Here is a 6,000-nt window from a genome sequence, read left to right as displayed (position 1 = left end):
ACGCACAATCAATGCTGCTTACTATTGCGAGCTCTTGAACAAGGCGAGGGTTACATATCGCCGCAAAAGCGAAACCAACCGATTCGAAAGGTCAACATCCTCCACGACAATGCGCGGCCCCATACTGCAGCTCTAACTGTCTCCAAGCCACAGGAAACGCACTGGAATACACTTGATCATCCTCCTTACAGCCCTGGCTTATCGCCCTGTGATTCCCATTTGTTCGGACCGCTTAAAAAAGCTCTAGGAGGGCAACGATTTGAAGATGACGAGAATGTGGAAGACGTCGTGCGCAACTGGCTGGTGACACGACCCTGTTCTTTTTACGACGAGGGCATCAAAAAGCTGCTCATACGCTGGGATAAATGCATATCCAAAACAAGAAAATGTGAAGAAAAAAAATTGTAATTGCCATGTGTTTTCCAATAAATAAATTTCAATAAAAATAATATCCCGTTTATATTTGAATCCATCCCACCCCTCGTAATTGACGACCATCGGAAACACGCCCTTCTTCCGCTCCATCCAGTTCTGTAACGTCTCGGGATTCGATTACAGGAATGAGGGATACCGCACAATGGACATCTCACGTCGACGCGAGTGAGTTTCGTTGTATCACCGGTGGATTTGAACGTAGCGAACAAACAAAAGGACACGCATAATCTGCATCGCCATGTAATGGATATGCTCGGGCTTCACTCCGCGTCTGAGTCGTCAACGAATTTCAATCGTAGCCATCATAAACGGAGCTCCGTGCTCGGTCGTGAACGTACGCGGTTCATCGAGGTGGGTACTTGGGAATGAATGCTATTCCGCACCGTTCGTCGTCAACACACTGATCGCTTTACCATGCCGGGTTCGAGTTCTGAATAATTCTCTTCCATCCACAACGGAGTGTTTTCTTTGCGAGAAACAATTTGCGTAGAATTTCGCTGTCGTAGAATTTTGCCTTCTTATAGAAGCGTATATATGGCGCTCCTAACAAGTTGTACTTGGACGACGACAACCGGTTGGCGTGGTTTCAATGGCCTTTGGAAAGCTGACGCCACTACTTCCAGATAGAACCCCAGTCCAGGGGCTTGTCTAAGTTAGAACTCTCCACGTGCCAATTAAACAGAGGAAAAATAATTAACTACATGTTCAAGCAATTTCCTAATCTTTTCTTTTTCTTTCAGCCTTATCGACATATTTGCATGTGCGCCTCTATTAACACTGCACGGACTCGATAACAAGTCTCATGTTGCAATACACATTCAGGAATATATTAATCAGGGGGAGCACCAAGCATCGTCAGAATACGCCTTGTATCAGTATGAGGATCATCGTTGCCTTCTGTGTCCTACTGCTCGTGGTGGTAAGATTTTTAACTTAGTTCCTTGTTTTTCAATTTTCTGGACACTTTTCATAATTTTGCACTGTACTAGCTCCAGTACCCAGTTAACTCCCAAGCTAATTTCGGCCAATATTCAGGCGGGTTGTTTTACTCATCTATAGGAGATGAGTGGCAGCAGAAGAGACAAATCACAACTCAACAAACAATGGTCAATATAAAACTACTGTTGATCAGTTTTATGATATTTCGATATTTTAACCCTAATTCCATTTCACTAGAGCCAAGAAGGGCCTTGGCCTATCAAGCGACCGCTGTTCAGCCCGAAGGCCTGCAGATTACAAGGTGTTGTGTGGTCAGCACGACGAATCATGTTGGCCGTTATTCCTGTCTTTCTAGACTGGGGCCGCCATCTCACCCTCAGATAGCTCCTCAATTCTAATCACGGGAATGGCCGGGAATCAACCCCAGGGCCACCGGCTAAGAGGCAGGCACACTACAACTACACCATGGGGCCGGCTTTCGATATTTTCGGCCTTCACATTTCGTTTCCTTACGACTCCGTGACATTAGGGCTTCTAATACAAAGCGAATCCGTCCTTCATTCATGACTCCCTCCTTGTCTGGTCTTCTCAAGCGATCGTTCCTTTTACGATTTTTTCTCACTTTGTATAATCATATTCACAATTTTCCTTGTCGATACCGACCGATGACCAAACAGTTTTGCACACAATTGAACAGTATTTCGCTGTTGTCCGGCCCCGTGGTGTAGAGGCAACGGGTACTCCTCTCGCTCGGCGGCCCCGGGCTCGACTCCCGGGCGGGTCAGGAGTTTTTAATTGTAAATGATTAATATCCCTGGCCTGGGGACTGGGTGTTTGTGTCGTCCTAAACGGTCCTTTCCTCACATTCAACACTTTACACGTCCGCTATTTCCAAATACACGCAGTTTCCTCACATATGGTGCAGGTAGGGGCAAAAGATGTTTCTAGCATTAAAAAGAAAGCTCGGTGATGATATAGATTGTCGTACGGTAAAAACTGTATAAGTCATAAATGATAAGAAACTTTATTCTCGATACGATGTTCGATACGACCAATAACAAATGTATTCAAAAGATAAATTTTATGGACCCTCCCCTAAACTACCATTTTAGCCAGCGAGTATATAATTATTAATAGCCTAGACTGTACTGCCTTATGCCCCGACTTAACATGCCCATTTTCATTAAATACTGTCCTCACATTTTCTCATAGTTCGGCGGTGATATGGACTTAGTGTCTGACTCGTTGGCTGAACGGTCAGCGTGCTGGCCTTCGGTTCAGAGGGTCCCGGGTTCGATTCGCGGCCGGGTCGGGGATTTGAACTTGAACCTTAATTGGTTAATTCCAATGGCACGGGGGCTGGATGTATCTGTTGTTTTCATCATAATTTCATCCTCATCACGACGCGCAGGTCGCCTGCGGGAGTCAAATAGAAAGATCTGCACCTGGCGAGCCGAACCTGTCCTGGGATATCCCGGCACTAAAAGCCATACGTCATTTCATTTCATGGACTTAGCAACGAAAATTGAATTTTATGAACATCTCTGTTATCATAGACAAAACCGTAAAACTGTATAAGACATAAGTGGTCGAAAGTTTTATTTATTTATTTTTTTATTTATTTATTTATTTATTTATTTATTTTTCATTAGTCTGTACAGAGATTCTCCTCCATATTCAACATACACTATGCGTGTGGCTACATGAATGCATGAATGAGTTAATTAATGAATGATTCCATGACTGAATTGTCATGCATGAATGAATGAATGAATGAACACTTCACGCAGGCACGGATAACCACCAACTGAGGAGAGAGCTTTCGAATCGATGGGTAAATGCATGGGTGGATTTATGACTAAATGCATGAATAACTCTAAAATCTACCTTAGTATGTGACTCCTCATACGGGCGGAAAACTATTCCACACGGAAGGGTCACACCTATAACTACAAGAACTTACCATTTTATGGCTTCATGAATTAATGACGAAAGTTTAATTCTATATAATTAATGTAGTATTTTTCGATAGGATCATTAATAATATAGATATTTGGGAATTACATTTTAGGCCTTTCTCTCAACGATCACTTCACTCAGCCTGAATAAAATTATTTATGGACTAGATTGTAGAGCCTAATTTCCCGATTATACATAACGATCTTCTTCAAATTCTCTTGAGCCATTTTCTCACGATGCGCGTACATATATCCGTACACACAGACAGACAGACAGACAGACATGAAGGAAAATTAAAAAGTGCATTTCCTTGTTACTGTGGACACGACCGATACAGAAATAATAACATTCTTTATAAATTCTGAGCAGTGTACAAACTAAATGTTATTATACATAATTATAAAGATTCATGAGCTCTACCAGTAGAAATGCTGACGAGTCGATAATTTTCCTTGTTATATGAATTCCTCTAGCGGCTAGTTAACGAGTACTGTCTCACTGCAATGCGATTTTGAGTGTTCAAGCACTGAAGAGCTTGTCGATACTTAGAAAACGATTTAACTCCTACAATCGTGTGTTTTAGTTATGTTCTAAATATGGCTATGACAGTATGAACGTTTTCAGGTAGGGGTGGTCTTGAGCAGAACTACGCATTAGTGCTGCAATAGCACTTCTGATCAAGTGAGGAAGCAAAGGGAAACTCTCCTATACCTCATCTTGCCTAGAATACCTCATAGCATAGCCTTAAGAGGTGCTACTTGAGGATCCCCCAGCTACCAGGCTAATAACCTGACAGACACAAAGCTATCAGCAGCTAGTTTAATTTAATACATTACTTAAAGGGAAGGCATCGAATCTAACGCAGCCGAATCTTGAAGCAAATTGCGTTTTGTTATACCCAAAGAGCCAGAGAAAATGGAGAGAGAGCATCCTCCCCTTATAACCAAAAACGATGTAGTTAGAAATAGATCATATTGAAAAATCCAAATACCGCCTAATACTCCCAATAGTAATGATAGCGGGTGAGTTGGCCTTGCGGTTAGGGCTTCGCGGCTGTGAGCTTGCATCCGGGAGGTAGTGGATTCGAACCCCACTGTCGACAACCCTGAAGATGTTTGTCCGTGTTTTCCTATTTTCACACAAGGCAAATGCTGGCGTTATACATTAATTAAGGCCAAGGCCGCTTCCTTCCCGTTTCGATGCTTTACCTATCCCATCGTCGCCATAAGACTTATCTGTGTCCGTGAGACATAAATAAATTTCAATAATAATAATAACAATTTTAATGATAATAATAATAATTATATTACAGTTACTCCAAACGATGTTGTTGGCTATGTTTCTTGAAGCAGAATCCTATTGCGTAGACACAGTCTCGGTCACAAGCAAAATGTGACCGAGAAGGGTCGCAGGTAGTTCTCTGGAAAAGAAAAAAGACACACACTCCACTGACTTCTACGTCTGAATGTGCTATTGCTAACATACCGATGCCTGATGAGGAACGGAAAGGTGTTTCACTTCATTCATTAGAAGAAAGACTTTGCTGAGAAAAGCAATGACAACTGAGAAGTAAGGACGCGCTGTCTGTGACCGAGGGGCAAGTCCACTCAAAAATCAAAACAGAAATCAAAAGTAACTCTGTTTCGCGCTAATCAAACGTCGCGCTGCACGAACAAGTCAAGCTAATTGCTAAATAATGCTGGTGTAACTTTAAAGCATCTCAGTCTATCGAAAATAATTATGTAACATACCCGTAACTAATGCACGCTATTAAAACAAAAGTGACATGTTTCGTCCTAGAACAGCATTCTCAAAATATATCAGATCATATGTATGTATATACACTATTGTATACGTTGGGCGCCTCTACCTCTCAGTTGTTATTACAGCTTCCTCTGTGGATCAGCGGTAGAGTGTCGGCCTCCGCATCCCAAGATGGCGGGTTCAAACCCGGCAGAGATAGTCGGATTTTTGAAGGGCGGAAAAAAAGTCCATTCAACACTTCATGTTGTACGATGTCAGTATGTAAAAGATCTCTGGTGACACATTTGGTGTTTACCCGACAAAATTCATTAAATCTCAGCCACAGACGCCCAGGAGAGCTTCGGTTTACTCCGTCTGCCATCTAGTGGGCCTAGAGTAATACGGAACGTCAAATTGACGAGCAGAGAGCCAGATGGCGTCAAATTGAAATGTCTGCGCACGGTAGCTGAGGCCATACGATTATTATTAAGTTGTCATTGCATTTCTCAGAAAAGTCTTCATTCTATTTAGTGATGAGAAACACCTTTCTCGTTCCTCAGTAGCACGTTGTGTAGATTTGGTGAAATTTTGAGCAAGTAACTGCAACTGTAGAACGGACGCAGTTGCTCAAGGTTACGGACGATTGATCAGCAGCTTGGACAAGAATAGAAGCTTTTCTGTATATAATAAGGTGACAATCTTCTTTTATTATTTATTCATAATATCTTCAACTCTCAATCATTAACAATTTTACGGAACGTACACACACACACACACACACACACACACACGTATATACATGCTAGATTTAAAATGATTTGAAAGAATATGACGACGCTCTAGTGGATGAGACATGCCATTCTTTTAGACATGATACTGTATAGGCGTTTGGGCTTATGCCGTGTCAAGAAATAAGGTGAAATT

This window comes from Anabrus simplex, chromosome X, assembly GCF_040414725.1.
Source record: "Anabrus simplex isolate iqAnaSimp1 chromosome X, ASM4041472v1, whole genome shotgun sequence".
Classification (NCBI taxonomy): domain Eukaryota; kingdom Metazoa; phylum Arthropoda; class Insecta; order Orthoptera; family Tettigoniidae; genus Anabrus; species Anabrus simplex.
This window is presented reverse-complemented; position numbering follows the sequence as displayed.